The sequence below is a fragment of the Peromyscus maniculatus genome, chromosome 8 (assembly GCF_049852395.1).
Source record: "Peromyscus maniculatus bairdii isolate BWxNUB_F1_BW_parent chromosome 8, HU_Pman_BW_mat_3.1, whole genome shotgun sequence".
Taxonomy (NCBI): Eukaryota; Metazoa; Chordata; class Mammalia; order Rodentia; family Cricetidae; genus Peromyscus; species Peromyscus maniculatus.
The window spans coordinates 17,145,968-17,165,246 of NC_134859.1; the positions used below are offsets into that span (position 1 = coordinate 17,145,968).

The 19,279-nt window shown below is 46.7% G+C and overlaps 1 pseudogene; it reads right to left on the reverse strand.

Annotated features, from left to right (window-relative positions):
- Window positions 1–13,295: 13,295 nt before the first annotated feature.
- LOC121831572 (S-adenosylmethionine decarboxylase proenzyme 1 pseudogene) lies at window positions 13,296–18,479 on the reverse strand (annotated as a pseudogene).
- Window positions 18,480–19,279: the final 800 nt, after the last annotated feature.

The window sequence follows — 19,279 nt, forward strand, 5'->3', positions numbered from 1 at the left end:
AAATGAGCATCAGCATCAAGTCCAGGATGCAGCCAAGGCAAAACATCCATGTTTTGTGCGGCACAGCCTCTGATTAGGTGTCTGGAAAATGGCTAGAGGCAGATGGAGCCTGAGGGTGGTGAGTTGGGGAACACATGCTGGGGTCTAAGCTTGAGCTTGCTTTGGCCTTTGCCGTCTATCAGGAAGTAGAGCTCTGATGCCATACAAATATCTGTATGATCAAGCATTTTAAAGAGATTATTTCCAGCTCTTCTCCCACACCTCTGTGATACCAAACAGGAGAAAAAAAGAACCAGGCAGAACTAGAAATGAGTCCCCATAATCCACCAAAGGCAACAAGGCATCTGAACTTGTTCTGAAATAAGTCACCCATAAAGGCCAAGAAGTAGGGAGAGAGGGGACCAGACATTTAAGGATGTAAAGTGGCACACATGATTTTAGGTAGGACCTAGCAAAGACTTGATGACTCCATATTTGGTGGAATGGAGACACACTTCATATGAGAGGGTCACCTGATGCAACACCTTTGGTCATCAATGGTAGGAAGATGTAATGACTGCGACACTCGGGGGCAGGATGGGAGTTGGGGGGGAAAGTGGAGTGGTCTTAATTATCAGTTGTCTTTCATCAGCCCTGACTACAGTGACCAAAAGATTTGGCTCTGGGGAAGGGATTAGTCCCAGCCAAGCACCTGTACCATCAGCAAGACTCCACCCTCAGAGGGCACTGCAAAGAGCGTTCAGTGTGCTGTGGGAAGGCAGGCGGTGCACAGCTAGGATCCAGCGAAACCTAGATTCCCATTCCCGTGTGTCAGGCCCCCATGCTTTCCCTGTGATCCTCAGGACCATCACTGCCACCGAATCAAGGTTAAAAAATAAAATTGGGCCAGGCAGAGGTGGCACATGCCTTTCATCCCAGCACTTGGGAGACAGAGACAGGCAGGTTTCTATGAGCTCGAAGCCAGCCTAGTCTACAAGAGCAAGTTCCAGGACAGTCAAGGCTATACAGAGAAACCCTGTCTCAAAATAATTAACTAGTTAATTAAGAAATAAAATTGGATTTTGTTTTGATCTGTGTGAAAGATTTGGAATTTTTTTAAAGTGTCAAGTTCCTGAAATTCAATAAATTATTTTTATTAATAAAAGTAACAGCAGGCCATGTGAGTGAGAGTACTCAAGAGCCTCAGTGATTTGGGGGGGCTTTCTTTTATGGGCCTTAAGTGGAGAAGTTTGGTTATTAAGGGTATTTGAGGGTGATTTTTTTATTGCTATATTAGGTCATATATGCAATTTTCTATTTTTCATGTTACTCCCACAATACATCTGATTTTAATCATATGCATATTCAATTATCCATTAAGCATACAATAATGGTCAATAGGGTTTTTCCCTAAAAATTCACATAGGGAACACAATTTGTCTTAATTCCACGTGCCCACAAAACTAGGTCATGCCAGTCTGTAAAGCAGGCTTTCAACCAGACACACAGATTGCAGGTCCTATTTCACCTTTTTCTAAATTTCTAACCTAAGAAGGAGAAGCTTTACTAAGTTAGTTCATCCCCATGGGAATTAATGTCACCAGGAAGTTATGCTGGGATGATGCACACCATCTCCTGAAACTTCATTTGGCTTGACAAATGTACCTTTATAACAGGATAGTGACTATGTGGGTGTGGTAGTTTAAATGCAATTGGCCCCCCATAATCCCATAATCTCATAGGGAGTGGCACTATTAGGAAGTGTGGCTTTGTTGGAGTGGGCATGGCCTGGTTGGAGGAAGTGTGTCACTGGGGGGCAAGCTTTGAGGTTTCCTATGCTCAGGATACTGCCCAGAGTGTCAGTTGACTTCCTGTTGCCTGTAAGATGTAGGACTCTCAGCTCCAGCACCACGTCTGCCTGCACGCTGCCATGCTCCCCTTCATGATGATAATGGACTGAATCTCTGAAACTGTAAGTGAGCCACCTCAATTAAATGTTTTCTTTATACGAGTTGCTGTGGTCATGATGTCTCTTCACAGCAATAGCAACCCTAAGACAGTGGGAGTCAGGTTACCCTAGATTGTTAAGACATGGCTCAATTTACCAACATCACCTAGGTCCCAAGAAAGGATAGCCACCTAGCTAAGTACATGGCTGGGTGCTGGTACTTAGGTGAAGAAAGAGGAAGAGAGGGGAGAGAGGAAAGGGGAAGGAAGAGAGAGAATATATAAGTCACAGACATTTTTTTTAATTCAAATAAAATCCCACGGAGGAGAAAAGTTTTGATTTTTTTTTCCTGTAAAACTTCATAGCCAAGCATCTCACACATGTCATATTTTTTATACTCTCCATAGTCTATATGATATCACAAAAATAATTCTGAAATCCACACAGCTAGGGGAGACTTTTGTACTATGCCCTTGTGAATTTTTCAAATCAATTTTTCCTTCTGCACTGCAATGTCAGCAGGGTCAAAATAAATTCCTTTTGGAAATTTCTATTCTTGATTTTGTATATATTCATGAAAGAAAGAGTTTGCTATTTTTAGAGTACTAGGGCTTTGGAGCAGGCACAAGGCTTTTGATCTGTACAACAGCCAGAACAGCTGCTCTTGAACAGATGTGACACAGTACAGCCTGGAAGCAGCAGCTAGAGTGTTTGGACCTGGATTACAGCAAAGCACCTTCAGAGTAGGCCATACCCTGTGCCCCATGTGCAAGTTCCTCAAAGTTCCAATCATGACGTTCTTTCTCTAAGTGCAAAGGACACATGTGGGCTTCGACTTAGTCTCATAAGAGGCCTTAGTAAGTCAGACTCAGCACCCTTCCCTAAGGGTGATAAGGGATATGAGGGAAGGGGCCCTGGGGTGGATATCAGGGAGAATGGGGAGCATGGGAAGAGGAAGAAAGTAAGCAGGCATGCTCATGCACCAAGGAAGAAAGTGGAACATTCATGCACATGCACCAAGGAAGAAAGTGAAGCATTCATGCACATGCACTGAATTAGGAATAGACCACATCCACATCCATCACAGCCTAGCCTTGCCCAGTGTGATGCGATTTCACAGAGATGCAGTCACTACGCATAAGGGGGTAACAAGAATCCTCCTTGGCTTTCCTCATGCCCACACTGAGCATCAATATCCTTTGCTCTCCATATGGATAGTGAATGAAGGCTTGCTACAGGCTGCATGTCCAGCCTGTTAACCTTTGTCACACCAGCGGCACTGATGTCACTCCTGATGTTATCCCTCCACTTAGAGTCCCTGCCTCTGTGCTGGGTGAGGGCATGGGTGAGTGGCAGAGCTACTGCTGCTGGTGAGAGCCCTCAGATGCCCCCTGCCCAGGTTGGTTTTCTCATTGTGGATACTCTGGTCCTCCATCCCTGTCAGCCCACCACAGTTGTCATGGTGACAGAGAGCACTGAGACTCTAGGCTGCCAAGTGTTGCTATGCAGGGCCAGCTAGTGTTTCTCTCTCTCTCTCCTTTCCCCATCTTTCCACATACACACTCCTCTATCCAGATCAAGATTCCACAGCATAGGGATGCACAGGGCAGCGGAGGGTGTGAGTCTGTGTTGGCAAACTGTACACAAACCCCAGAAGGGTTGTATTCTGAGGCTTTAGTTTTCTGAATGTTTTCGGGTTTTGGAGGAAAATATAAGAAAGAGGTAGGAGGTGCCAGAATGTAGGCTTGTGACCCCGGGGTGGCAGATCAATGATACTGCCTTTAAGGAAATCCAAGTTCTTGTTCTCTCCTCTTTGCCCTGTGAGTGCAAGATTTCGGTGAAGATGGACCTAGGCACAGTAGGATGGAAGTATGGAGTTGGGTGTGGGAGTTGGACAAACCTGGGCAAAACCCCAAAGTCTGGGATCACTGTGGATATGGCTCTGGGTAAGCCTGGGTTTCTGTCCCTAACCTGCCTGCCTATGACTGACCAAGTGACATGACCGTATTAGGGAGCCCCTGCCCACCAGCTTGTGCATCTCTGGGTTGAGGTGATGGTGAAGTATTCACCAACGCACCTGAGCCAGGAGCATCGGCAGCCCCCATTTTCACTAGCTTTCTTAGTCCAGGTCCGGCTGTTGTTGACAGCAACTGCCTGCAAAAGGAAAGTCCCTCCCCATCTCTGAGATCACTGCCTATGCCACCAGCTTCCGGCAGCTGGAGTGGATCACAGCTCTGGCTTGCCATTGTACAGCAGGAACAGATGCCCACTGCCTGGAGATAAAATCTCCATGTCTTCCCATGTCCTTCTGCCTTTCAAGGTCTAGCCTGGGCCTCCACCATAAACTCCCTTATTTCTTCTTGATCACAGCTCCAACCAGTCTTCAGGGGCCTCTCTCCATTCCTCTAAGGCAAGTTCTCTTGGTGGTGCAGGCCTTGCCCCTGCCTGTCTCCACCGACCCATTCCTGACTTCAACTCCACCCAGAGCTGACTTTGCATCCTTCAGGGCTTAAATGAAATGACCCCTCATCCCTACACCATTTCCTGAAGCCCCCTATGTTTGTTCTCTGCTGCTATCACGAAATGGTACAGACTAGAGAAATCATAAACAGCAAGTTCATTTGGCTTACTATCTGGAATTCTAAGAACATGGTGTCTACATCTGGTAACCCTGTCAAGGGCTTGAATACTATATCCTAACACGGTGGGAAGACGAGAGAGCTGCCTTAGTTTCCACTAAGTTCCTTAGTTCCACACCTGGAGGTAGGAACTGCCACAGAGACCATGGACGAGTGGGGTTTACTAGTTTGCCCCTCATGGCTTGCTCAACCTTCCATCTTACTGCACCCAGAACCACCTGCCAGCTCCCACATCAAAAATCAATCAAGAAAATGCAGCACAGGCTGGCCCACGGGCCAACCTGGAGGGAGCATTTTTCTCAACTGAGGCTTCCCTCTTCTAAAATGACTCTAGCGTGTGTCAAGTTGACAGATGACAACCCAGCGCAGGTGTACACAGGATGGGGGTAGGGAACGCTGTGTGGGTCAGAGGACAGCTTTGGGCAGTTGAGTCACATCTCTCCTTCCACCTTTCCATGGGTTCCAGGGAGCACACTCATGTCAACAGGTGTGCCCAGCAAGTGCCTTTACCCGCTGAGCTGTCTTGCCTGCCCACATCCTACCTCTTAATACTGTTTCATCAATGACCAATTTAAGCAGAGATTGGGAGAAGACATTTCAACCACGGGAATCCCTCCCCCATCTCCACCTTTCCTTTGTTAGCAGTCTCCCTCGGAGAGGCAGCCACTCCAGGCCCTAGTTACCACCACACAGTACTGGTTTACTTTGTGGGGAGAGGGCAAGACAGAGGCCATGCTGCTCACGCCTTCATGGTCCCTTGTGTGTCTTGCTTATGGTGAGGGGTTAATAGACGTTTACTGAGTTAGTGACTAGCAAGATCCTAGAGTTCAGTTCCCTTTCCTAGATATGCTGACAAAATGTCTAGTGAGAGATTCCTGTGCTGAGAGGAGAGCCCAAGGTTCAGACATTTTTGCCAGGTGCTCGGGGAGAGAGTGTGTGGAAGGCCCTGAGGCTGATATGCAGAAAGCGTGGTTTCCCCCCCCCATCCCTCCCCAACAGCTGCCCCCAGGATGCAGGTAGCATTTCAGTAGCTCTACAGACCTGAGACTGCATTTCTTACCAGCTGAACTGTGCTCTGCCCCATCTCTCAGAAACAAGTGGGCAGCCACCCGAGAAAGCCTTGGCTCTGACCTTAGAGGATAAGGTAAAGACAGGAACCTGGACAGCAAGTGAGCCTGGGTGGGCCATGGCAGGCCTCCTGAGCTACTCCTCACCCTGGCTTCCGGGTGGGAAGGGCACACAGACAACAATAGCTGGTTCCTCCCCATGAGCACACCAGCCACTCCAGGCTGGAATCTGCTTTAGTTCCGAGTTGGCCTTAGTCCCAGAGAAGGTTCTTTGTTCAATCTCATCCATCTCTCTCAACAGAGAAAAAAAAAGAAGAAAAAAAAAACCCAACACCAGCAAAACCCACACATTTGCCCTTAAGTAGGAGCTGAAGACACTGAAGGGAAATATATAATATATAGACAAAGAAAGCTTCTGTCCTCATGGCCTCTCTACTCTTGAGACAAGGCTCAGGTTTGAACTTGTGCCTCTGCATCCTCACATGCACTGTGTGTTTGTGCCTGTGGGTCTGCTGCTGTGGATGTGACCTGGCGAGTCCTCTCAGTGCTCTGAGCCTTCCTGCACTACAACCAGCCACACTCAATATGCAGAGTTGTTGGGAGGATCACAAGATGATGCCTTGTGTGCTTCAGATCAGACAGGGCACATGCTGTGTAAGGAGGTGTGCTTAGGGGATGCCAACCAGGGGAAAGTCTGCACATGCTCAGTACAGATGGCTGACTCTGTAGTTGGATAGATGTGCAGAAGTGGAGCCCAGGACTGGGGAACGTCCTCTATACCCGGAGCCACCTGTCTAAAGTCGTCACTTGGTGACTGTCAGCTACAGCTGTCAATCTGCAAAGGAGAATGTCATCAAGGAATTCTCTCTTAGTCTCTCCTCCATCTATCAAGGATTTGTACTGCTCCCAGGCTCTGACCATACATACCATGGGAACAGACCCAGCCAAGTCCCCACCTTCTTGGGATTCACATTCTGAAAAGAGACACCTAGTATAGCAAGAGTGCACATCCATAAACTAGAAACTAACAAGCACGCTGAGCAACTAGATGATGTTGTAGAGACTAGGGCTGGGGACAGGAATCAGGGGCCACTTTTCTTGCCTTTGGTACCGGTGCATCCTCAAGGGCGTCTACAGAACTGCGGACCTTGACTCCACACTCACTTCCCGTCAAAGATACATCTCCTCCCTCCCATTCAACCTCCAGAATGTCACAACCATCAAGGAGCAGTTTGTCTCTCCATGCATGTCTTGCCTTGGCCTCTGCACAGGATTGCTTAGTTACTGCGGTATTTGTTTGAGTCCCTCCCTGCGTTGTTGGGAAATCTTCAGTCCTGGATTTCTTTATCAGCCCAGGGAATACCAGAAACCCAGCCCCAGGGACCACTGCCACGAGGCTGTGGGACAGTGTCTCATGGGAAGGGATTCTGTTACCCTCGGTAGACTAAAAGTTCTGGATGAGCCCCCAGACGGTTGGAGAAAGGATTGGGGCTGCAGTTCAGGAGACCACTACTCAAACTCAACCCTGACTAGCCAATTTTACTCCCACTCAGGGAGGTGCTTAGCCATCCCAAAGCAGAAGAGCAAGCCACCCAGTTGAAATGGCTTCCATCTTTTACTCCCAAAGCAAGAAGGAGCTTGGCTGCTCCTGGTTGGCTGGGGTTTGACCTTAGGATCTAGACTCAGCTGGCCTGGAGGAGGAAGGGGAGGCCTTGAGAAGGAAGGTGGATGTCTGGACAAGGAGGTGGTTCAGCACAGGGAATTCATGAGGAAGGAAAGAATTGCCTGGGGGGTAGGAAGGAAGCAAGCGCACGCCTGCCTGCCAGACTCACTGACAGGGAAAGGTAGAGCCTTCTGATTGGAAGGTGTTTGGGTGCAGGGTTACCTACAGAGAAGCAGAGGCAACTGAAGGGGGGGGGGCACACCACTGAAAACTGTAACCCAGCACAGGCCAGCACTCACACACACTGCAACCCTGGAGCTCTCTGGATGGCGTGCAAGCAGCTGGACAGGTCCAAGAGTCTCCTCTCTGCGGTTCTTCTGGTTAGAGAGCCTTCTGCAGACGCTGCCTCCTCCTTTCCAGGCCTTGGTTTGCTGCTTCTATACACCGGGGAGGGAGGGACTTGGTGAGTCCTGCTTATTTCAGCTTTCCAGGACTTGTGAGGTTTGCCTGGTTCCTGGTCGCAAGAGCTTCCCTCTTCTGGCCAGGAGAAAGCATTTTAACTTCGAAGAAATTGCCAGCCTGTGTGCCCGTTATACAACAGCCATTTTATCTGGAGTGACGCACTATCTACGAAGCTGTGATTTAGTTTTGCTTCCCTGATGGCTGTTTGTTTGTCTTCCTTAGAAAGGTGTCCATTCAGATCTCTTGCCCATGTTTGAAGTTGTTTTCTAGCTTTGGGGTTGTTTTAGCTCCTTATATTATCATTGTATCAGTTTTATGTTATTGTAAACACTCTCCCAGCCTGCAGATGGTCTCACTTTGCTCAGAGTTCCTTTGTAGAAGCTTCCAGATTAATTTTTTTTTCCTATTTGTCTGCCTTGTTTTTTTATTTTGTTTTGGGGAGTTTTTTGGAATCTCCTGATTTAGTCTTGGCTCTCACTACATAGGCCAGGCTGACCTGGAACTCATAAAGATCCTCCTGTCTTTACCTCCCAGTGCTGAGATTAAAGGGGTGCACCACCATGTCTGTCCTCTTTGTCTGTTTTTGCTTTCGAAGTCTTGTTCAAACACCCTTACCTGATCCAAGCTATGCATGAAGTCCGTTTTCTTCTAGCAGTTTGGAAGTTTGAGGCCTTACATTTAAGTCCTCAAAATACTTGGTTTTTGGATATATGTACAGAGAACCACTGAAAAGAGGCTGCGAGGTGGGCCATGAGCTGACTTATCCTCACTCTGGCAGTCAGGAGGCACTAGGTTTCCGGGGTCGGGTAGATAGACTGTGTGGGAGGTAATGGCAGTGGTCTGGGTGAGTGATACTGGTGGACATTAGTGAGTGATGGTGGCTTGACCCAGGATGCTGGCAGTTGCCTGCGAGGCAGTTGAAGGAAGTGTGGGCACTGGGGAAGACATACTGGAACCAGTTGGTGGTTAGCAAAATCCTGCATTCTCTATTTTAAAAGGAAACACGGCTTCTAATGCATTTCTAACCCCTTCGCCTTGGAACCTATCAGCAAAGGCAAACTATTCCAGAAGCAACCAGAGCCTGCTCTAGCATGCCTAAGCTAAGAGGACCCTCCAAAGAGTGTTGCTTGCAGTGGGTGGTATCCCTTCTGACAGTTCTCCGGCTTAGCTGTTGATTCAGCTATTGGAGGGGTTTGAACAGACAGCCTGTCGGGCGTGGATGACTCTGTACCCACTCTCCTGAGTTCTGAAAACACATCAGAATTCTTCGCTTCTTTGCCTGTTTGACCAGGCTTCTGCTTCAACAGCAGCGTGTGGCACTTGGATGTTCTGAAAAGATTCTACTTCTAATTAAGCATTATTCCTATTCAGAGGAGGGCTGTGGGAGGCAAGTGAGATCAAAGCGATGGTGTGGGTTGTCTAACGAGGAGACTGAACTTCAAAACCAAGAACTGCAGTGTGTGCTGGTCCATCCAGTGCTGTCAAGGCAGTCTCCAGCTAGTGGGTCTAAGAGAACTGTCTCTTACTCCCCAGAGGGGAGTTCAGTTTCCAAAGCAGAGCCTTGAGCTGGGCCCTTCGGGGCCCACAGCCCTCTCATTCACAAGGGTCAAAAATGGAGACAAGCTGGCCTTAACCTAAGACTGAATGACAGCCTGAAGAGCCACTCGCTGACCTGAGAGTCCATCTGAGCCATCTGACACCTCTAAGCCAGGGTGCTGCACCCTCTGCCTGTCACACATGAAGAATCCAGGCTGTAAAGGGAAATCATTTCTCAAGAAAAGTACAGTTACTTCACATTGAGGGTTGACAACGTCATTTGTTTAAAGCAAGCATTGAAAATCTGTCGTGATTGCTTTAAACCAGCAGGTAAACAAAACCTTACACTCTTCTCCATAGCATTGGACCTCTTGCCAAGGGAAGTCTTGGGGCTCACTTTGGAAGGTTGGGGCAATTGGTAATGGTGATCATTGCAGCCTTCTGCCATGGACACTGCACTCTTCTAATCATATCCATCCTCAGGAACAGGATGGTGACGTCTGGAAATGCATAGCAGATCCAGTGGAGGGTGAAGGGGACAGATGAGGTAAGAAGGCCCTTTTCTGACAGTCATGATGATGTCACCTTGGGGGCAGCATATGTTCCTATACCCACTGCTGGCTAATGGAATGCATGACAAGGAATATCATCTTTAAAATTTTTGTTTTAGCAAAAAAAGAAAGAAAGAAAACAGGATAGCTAAAACAATCCTGTACAATACAAGAATTTCCAGGGGTATCACCATCCCTAATTTCAAACTGTATTACAGAGCTATAGTAATAAAAACTGCATGGTATTGGCATAAAAACAGGCAGGTGAATCAATGGAGTCAAATCAAAGACCCAGGCATAAACCCACACACCTATGGACAACTGATTTCTTATAAAGAAAACAAAAATACACAATGGAAAAAAGAAAGCATCTTCAACAAATGGTGCTGGTCTAACTGGATGTCTGCATGGAGAAGATTGCAAATAGATCCAATTTTATCACACTGCACAAAACTCAAGTCCAAGTAGATCAAAGACCTCAACATAAATCCAGATACACTGAACCTGGTAGAAGAGAAGGTGGAGAATAGCCTTGAATGCATTGGCATAGGAGATAACTTCCAATAGATAACATCAATAGCACAGATACTAAGATCAACAATTAATAAATGGGACCTCATGAAACTGAAAAGCTTCTGTAAGGCAAAAGACAGCATCAATAGGACAAAACAGCATCCCACAGGATGGGAAAAGATCTTCACCAATCCTACATCTGATAGACAGCTAATTTCCAAAAACTAAACATCAACAAACCAAATGATCCAGTTTAAAAAAAAAGCGGGGGGGAGAGTACAGAGCTAAACAGAGAATTCTCAGTAGAGGAATCTCAAATGGCTGAGAAACTCTTAAAAAAATGTTCAACACCCTTAGCCACCAGAGAAATGCAAATCAAAACTACTTTGAGATTCCATCTTACACCTGTCAGAATGTCTAAGATCAAAAACAAGTGACAGCTCATGCTGGCAAGGATGTGGAGCAAGGGGAACACTCCTCCATTGCTGGTGGGAGTGCAAACTTTATGAAAAACAATATAGCAGTTCCTCAGAAAATTGGGTATCAATCTACCTCAAGACTCAGCTATACAACTTGGGTATATACCCAAAGGACACCCTACCACAAAGACACTTACTCAACTATGTTCATAGCCTCTTTATTCATAATAGCCAGAAGATAGAAACAACCTAGATATTCCTTAACCAATGAATGGATAAAGAAAATGTGGTACATTTACACAATGAAGTAATACTTAGCTGTTAAAAAATGACATCATAAATTCACAGACAAATGAATGGAACTAGAAAATAATCATCCTGAGTGAGGTAACCCAGACCCAGAAAAACAAACATGGTGTGTACTCACTTGTAAGTGGACATTAGCTGTTAAGTAAAGGATAACCAGGCTACAATCCACAGACTCAGAGAGGCTAGGTAACAAGGAGGGCTCAGGGGAAGATGCATAGGTCTCCCTGGGCAGGGGAAATAGAATAGATTTTGCAGGTAGACTAGGGGAGGGTGGGGATGGGAACAGGAGGGATCAGGCTGGGGTGGGGGGCATGGAGGGAGAGAGTTAAAGGAGAGATGGCTGAAACTGGGGGGCAATGTGGAAACCTAGTGCAGTAGAAACTCCCTGGAATCTACGAGAGTGGCCCTAGGGAAGACTCCTAGCAACAGGGGATGCAGGGTCTGAATCGGCCATCTTCTGTAACCAGGCAAGGCTTCCAGCGGAGGGATTGGGACAACAGCCCAGCCAGAAAACCTTCGACCTTCCTACCTGCAAGATGTGTTGGGGCAATGGTGGCACAGAACTGGTAGGAGTGAGCAACCAGTGACTGGTCCAACTTGAGGTTCACAAGAGGGAGCCCACACCTGACACTCTCTGGATGGCCAGGAACCAGAGGCTGGATAGCCCAGAGACAGGACAGAACCAAACACAACTGTCCAAAAAAGAAAAGAAAAAAGTAATGAAATGATCCCTAATGACACTCTGCTATACTCATAGATCAGAGCCTAGCCCAATCATCAGAGAGGCTTCCTCCAGCAGCTGATGGTAACAGATGCAGAGACCCACATTAGGCGGAGCTCGGGGAAGCCCGAGGAAGAGAGAAAGGAAGAATTGTAGGAGCCGGAGGGGTTGAGGACACCAGGACAACATGGCCCACAGAATCAACTAAGCAGGGACCATGGGGGCTCCCAAGACTGAAGTGGCAATCACAGATCCTGTATGGGTCTGTGCTAGGTCCTCTGCATACATGCTGTAGTTGTTTAGCTTGGTGCTCTTGTGGGACTCCTAAGAGTGGAAGTGGGGGGCTGTCTCTGACTCTTTTCTTTGCTCTTGGGACCCTTTTCCTCCTAGTGGATTGCCTTGTCCAGCCTTGATATGGGGGGTTTGTGCCCAGTCTTTTTGTAACTTGCTATGCTGTGCTCGGTTGATATTCCTGGGAGCCCTGCCCTTTTCTGAAAAGAAACAGAGGAGGAGTGGATCTGGGGGAGAGGGGCAGTAGGAGATAGGGCGGGGCTGGGGGGAGTGAAGAGAGGGGAAACTGCTGTCAGGATGTAAAGTATGAAAGAAGAATAAATATTTTTTTTTGTTTTGTTAGAATACGTTGGTTCCGGCCGGGCGTTGGTGGCGCACGCCTTTAATCCCAGCACTCGGGAGGCAGAGCCAGGCGGATCTCTGTGAGTTCGAGGCCAGCCTGGGCTACCAAGTGAGCTCCAGGAAAGGCGCAAAGCTACACAGAGAAACCCTGTCTCGAAAAACCAAAAAAAAAAAAAAAAAAAAAAAAAAAAAAAAAGAATACGTTGGTTCCACATAATAATGAATTTCATACATGCACGTATCACAATCGTGCTTCCTCCCCACCCCATGCCGGCCACCTCCCGCTCCTCCCCACTAGCCCCTTATACTCTCATGGTTGTGTGCAGGGGAACTCAGCCGGGCTTCTTTAAAGTTGTGAGTGCGAGTTAAGTCTCCAGAAGCATGGCGGCTACTACACTGAAGAAAACGGCTTTCACGGTTCCTCATCTCTTACCTGTGTTAGCATCAGGTAGGGGTGGGGCCCCATGAGCTCTTTCCTCTTACTTCTTGCCTCTGTTTGGGGAGAACGTGGGGGAAGGAGCAGCTCACATCTTCCGTGGCCCAGAACCACCTCTCCCCTCACTGTCTCTGGCTTCTGTGCCCCAGCAGCACGCTGTCTCGGCCAGCACTGCCCCCACGCTCCCCACTCTCCCACCCTGCCCCAGTCCTCCCGCACAGGGAGGGGTCATCCGCCTTGATCATCTGTCCCACAGTGCGTGTGGGTAAGAAATGTGCTTTCTCCAAACGCCACTTCAGAAAGCTCAGTCAGAGAGTTGTGGGGGTTTTGTTTTCGTTTTTAATTCAGACCACTTTTTTTTTTTTTAAATAAAAATTGAGTCCTTGCTTCAAAGAGAGGGGTTTAAAAGAGAGGCGATTTTATCTGGAGACCGTGACTGCCACCTGGTGGGTGATATTAGTTGCGCAACTGCAAAAGGGCTTTGCTTTCAGAGTGGACCATTCGTATTTCTTCATTGTCTTCTCGGTGGTCTCCTTAGAAGAGCAGCTGTGTTGGAGAGGAGACAGGCGACTGCGACACTGTGTGCGAGCGCCGTTACAGACACAGTCTGAAACAGGGTGAGAGAACGTGGGTGCTGGAGGTTCGCTACCTGCATTTGAACCCTGTAGTTCTAGAACTTTCTGTGGCTCTGGCTGAGCTGTTTAACCCTTCTCTGTTTGCCTCTCCCTTATCTGTTAAAAAAAAAAATCTGCCAGTAGCAGCCCCTACCTTAAAGAACAATCCTCCCTCATCCAAGGTTTCGCTTACCCGTGGTCAGCCTCGGAGAACATGAAATGCAGAATCATGAGCCGTTCTAGGCAGCACGATCTCACTCAGGACATGAATCCTTTTGTCCGGCCCATGCAGGCGTGTACGCTACCTACCTGTTTAGTCATCTCAGGACTCCAGCACCGCGGGGCTTATTTTAAATAACCCTGTTTTCCTTTACAGCGGCCCCACGGTCCAAGAGTCGTGACGCTGGTCATTCAGCTGTGCCGGACCGAAGCCAGATAGAACTCCGAGTAAAAGGGAGCGTTGATCATGTGTGTATGGAAAGGAGGACACAGACTGTGGGGGGAGAGGGGGCTTGATAGTATCCAAGTTTTCAGGTAGCCAATGGGTGTCTTCCTGAGGTTCCGCCTGAGGATAGAGGGAACCCCAGGGCCTACGTTTCAGGACAGCTGTGGGAATTAAATATTTACTCCATAGAAGCACCTAGCACTGACCTGAATCACAAAACCTGCTCACATATGTTCCTTGGTGGTAGCCCAAGGCCCTCCCCGCTCCCTGCCAAGGAGGAGGCTGCCCCACGAGGGAGGCCCAGTGACCCCCATAAGTGACCCTGCACCACCTCCTCTAGCTTCCCAGCTCAGCCTCCCAAACCCCCACAAAACCCTTCTTGTCACCCACTCAGAACTCCATGCCTCTTCCATTAGCTCCTCTGGCTCTGAACGCTCTGAAGCGCTGCTCACTGACTGCCAGGGACCCTCCAGGGTCTGACTATCCTCACCTGTGACCCCATGCTTCCTCCCCAAAGTCCGGCTCTCAACCTAACAGAGACCCTCCAGCTGCCCCATGAGGCCTGGAGACCCAGGCTAGCAAGCCCACACCTCAGCCTTCTGGCCCCTCTCTGCCTTGGACTCCCCAAAGCCTGACTCACCCATCAGGGACCACATGCCTCTTCTCCCTGCCCCTTCCTGTCTGGGACTACCTTAAGCTCCCCAGCCACCTGCGTAGGACTTCCTGCCACTGCACAAGACTGGGTACATTTGGCCTGTGTTGTGGGCCAAAACATAACATTAAAAAAGTAACCAGCAACCTAACTCCAGATGCCTCATAATATGGAAAAGCAAGACAATATAGCTTCCTCCCTAGGAATCACTAGTCCCATAGTATAGTCTCAAAGGGAGCACCTGAGACAAAATGCAGGGCCCAGAGTTCAAAAGAACAGTTGTAAACATGGCCAACAAATTCAAAGAAAACTCAGGTAAATCCCTGAATGAACGTAAGGGGATACAAATGAGCTGACTGAAGCCCCCAAGCACACACACGCATGCACGCACGCACGCACGCACGCGCGCACGCACACACACACAAGAACCCATAAACAACTGAATGAAATGAAGATATGAGTGAACTTGTGTAACGTTCTCCCAACTGAGTTATTTTGGGGCCATGCAGGCCAAGTAACAGTCAACAGAGACAGAAATACTGAAGGAGAAAAAAAAATAACCAGAAATGAAACTGGAAATGAAAACTTCAAGTAAAAACTTCAGTGGAAAGCCTTGCCTAAAGAATGGATCTTGTAGAACAGAATAGCAAGGCTTGAAGGCAAGAGAGAGGAACTGGATTCTTCAAAGAAAATGACAAAAATATAAAAAGCCCATGAATGGAATATTCAGGATCTTTGCAACACCATGAATAGACCAAATCTATGAGTCATAGAAAAGAATTCCAGAGCTGTTCTCCAAATACCTGGAATGTGTATGTCCAGAGAGTGATCAGTCCACACTGTTAGCCCTTCTTAGGGAAAAGTCAATTGGGAAAGCTATGAAGGCACACATGATTTTCATAACAGAAGACAGCTGATATATAACAAGCCAAGTAACAACAAAAACTCCTTGGGATTTGGCTTCCTCTGGAGGAATTCCCTGATTCCTCCAGGTAGTGACTTCACCATAACCAGCTGAGTTCTTATGATATATTCCTGCGGCCTGCAGCAATAACCAACTGGGTTTTGACAAAGATGAAAAACAATATTAGAGAAAAGACCTCCTCACCTACAAATGGTGCTGGGGAAATGGGATGCCCACATGCAGAAGAATGAGGCTAGATTCCCATCTCTCACTCTGCACAAAAATCAACTCCAAATTGGAACAAACAGACAAAACAAAAACAACCTTCTCATAAGACCCCAAACTTGGAAACTGGGAAAAGCAAAGAAACTAAACAAAAAGAAATCAAACAAGCTAATCAATAAATGAAACAAAATGAACAGACAATTCTCTAGAGATGAAAAGCAAATGGCCAATAAGCATATAAAATTACTCCCCCTCACTGGCCATGAGAGAAGTGCCAGTCAAAACTACTTTAAGATTTTATTTTACCGTAGTCAAAATGGAAGTCGTTAAGTAAACAAGTAACAACAAGTGCTGGAGAGGCTGTGGACAAAAGGGAATCCTAACACACTGCTGGTGGGAATATCAACTATTCCCACCATGGAAATAAGTGTGGAGGGTCTTCAAAAAATTAAAAATAGATCTAGCACATAGCCCAGCTACACCACTCCAAGTCAATGTGTCACACACACACACACACACACACACACACACACACACACACACACACACTGATGTTTACTGCAGTACCATTCACAACATCGAAGGTATGGAAGGAACCCTGGTGTCCAACAGAAGAATGGACAAAGAAAATGTGGTATCTATAAACAATGAAAAAATTCAACCATAAATAATGACAAAATTATGTCATTTGTAGGAAAATGGAGACAATCACAATAAGTGAATCAAGTCAGTCTCAGAGTGGCAAGTGTTTCCTCTCATCTGTGGTCCCTAGATTTTATATAATTACCTAAATTCATGCCAGTCCACGAAAGCTGAAGTAAAAATACTTAGGGAGAGAAAGGAGACTAACTGGAGGGTGAGGGGAAGAGGCTCTGAGGGGAAGGAATGATGAGAGAAGGAACTTAGGAAAAGTAAGTGCAGGGAGCCGTGTAGGAACGAGAAGGCAAATATGAGATCTAATACAGGATAGAGCTTAGGCATAGAAGAAAAAACACCAGCTGCAGAACCCTATTCATGTGGGATAAAAGATCAAAGAAAACAAATAATGAAATTACAAAAAGTAAAAATTGGAAAAAAGCAAAACACAGGAGGACAAAAAGTATCCTATGGTCAGTTGATGTTTCAACTTTGCTGGGATGAATGTACCTCCCTGCACTGTGTTCCACGGCACCCGCCTCAGCTGCGTACTTCTCTCTGGCGTTCACAATGATCCTGTCTTCCATAAATGCTTTCCAGTGTGTTGGAGGAGGAGCACCTGGGCCCGTGTTTAACCATTGCTGTCGGGGTGATCTTCCTGTCTTCTGTGGTATTCCCATGGTGTTGGAGTCCTCCCTATCCTAGCTAGTGGAGGAGATGAGTCCCTAATTTGGGAGATGCCACAGTAGAAAATTTTCTGCTATCTGTTGGGGACAGTACTTCCTTTGTCCCAGCCTAAAGGGAAGTGGTAGAGCAGGCCATGACAGGCCTGCTGAAGTCCCTGCTCGGGGGCTGGGGAGTTTTTTAGGCAGACTTTTTTTTAAAGACTCAATTTGACAAAGAAAAACCTTGTCATTGGGGAAGATACCTGCATGAAGTAAAATTTTGTTCCAAGTAACATTTGTAGAGACTGTGATCTAGAATGTGGAGGTAACGATGTAAAATTCTGGTCTCAAGTTAACAGAGCAGTTGCAGGTGGTCAGCCGAGGCCAGCATTTAAAGAGGATGAAGGCCCTGTCAGTGGAGACTTTGGGGTAACATTTGAAGAAATCTACTGTGCATAAACCAAATGGAATTGTTTTTGCAAGCTCTGTAAAGTCTCCTGTAGGAAAAGCATTTTTTATTTTCTACAAGCGACAGTGGCATAGAACACCAAACAGGAGAGCTTCCATGCCAGATAGCTAACTCCTTCATGACAATAATAAAATCTTTTTGTCTTCTCTTTTTTTGTGTGTGCTTTTTTTTCTTTCTTTTTTCTCTTCTAATCAACCCTGTTGTTGCAGCTGCTTCTTAGCAAGACTGCTGAAAACTAAAATTGCAACCACTGCACACAACACACTGGCAGTCACGATGGTTAAAGCCTCCGTCTCCTGGAGACAGCACCATGTGGCATTTCAGATGCTGCTTAACAAGCAAGGTGCTCACAGATTTTCCTGGCTTAGAGATGTTCACAACTTTCCCAATCAGGTCCTCCTCACATTTTTCTTAAAACTAACCTAAGAAAATGTTGGTTTTGGAGGGACTGTGAATAGTCCAGGAAGTTCTACCCAATTTCATTCCATGCATCAAAATCCCACAAGGACTGAACAGACAGACACAATAACAGAACCTGGTATTGGGTCTCAAATTCTACTCTCCTGAGTGACACCCTCTGCAGTCAACACCATTTCCACAGCTGCTGGGGCAAGCTCTCTTAAAATTCCCAGGGTTTAGTCTGGATGAACGATTCCTTAGCCCCCTGGAAAACCTAGAGTATATAAGTAGCAACCATCAGAATTCATATGTCTGATACAACATACTGCTCCATTTGGGAAAGCAGTATTAAGAAATTCTGTTTCTTCCTGGGGATTCCGGTGTGTGCACCCTTGGCAAGAAGACTTCATGAAGTTTTGAGTTGGGTCAAACCTATTGTAGTTCTCTCGAGCTTCAGCAGGGGAGCCAGGGCTTCTCAAAGGAAGCAGCACCATCTGTCTTCAGCGTGAAGCCTCCCTGGGAGACGCGCCATTCTTCCTGGAGTATTGTCAACTTTGGTCACACTCATGACTGAACGTTGCACATCTTTACAGTAGCTCCCTTTGAAAAATACATGCAGCTTCCATCACCGTGAGACTAGCAAACAGCCAACCATCATAGAAGATGAACTAAATTAAATTTCTTCTCTCCCGTCTTCTCTGCTACAGATTTTTCCAGCTGTGTTACTAAAGGTCAGGGTCTTTCTCTTTTCCTATAATTTGTTATTAACTTAGAAAAAAAAGACTAATAAAAACTTCCTGGTCATGTTTTGTGAGCAGAAGTTGAATATGAGTCTGTTGCAAATAGAAGCAGATAACGTTCAGTGTTTCATGGTTCACAGCTTTCCCATTTGATACGGTTGACCACCAGCTAGCTACTGTGGCCAGCCACATTGCATAAGCCCAATTGTAAGTGAATAGCATGACTCCTGTACAGAACTAGGTAGGAATCTGAGCCAAGGTAAGACTGCAAGGGAGATGGATGTGAAATTCAATTCCACATCAGACATCTGGAGCCTAAGACACAGTTTGGTACTGTTAGCAAAAGCAGCCTCGAAGTCCTTGGGATGGCCCCCCTTGCTGTTGCCCACTCTGCAATTTTGAGGGGGACACACTATTAGCTAATCTGTGGGTTTCCTGGTAGGAGCATGACAAGGGGGTATCTGAGGCTTAAGACAGTGGCTGAAACATATGAGGGAAAGACATAGATGAAGACAAACGTCTGTGTTTAAAAGGAGAAGCGCTATAAAAATTACGCGATGGAGCCAAAGTCAAAAAATAATCAAATAAATAAAATTCTATGGGGTCCCTTTTTAAAAATGGCTCCATAAATACAAAAAAAAGGCTATTTTTAAA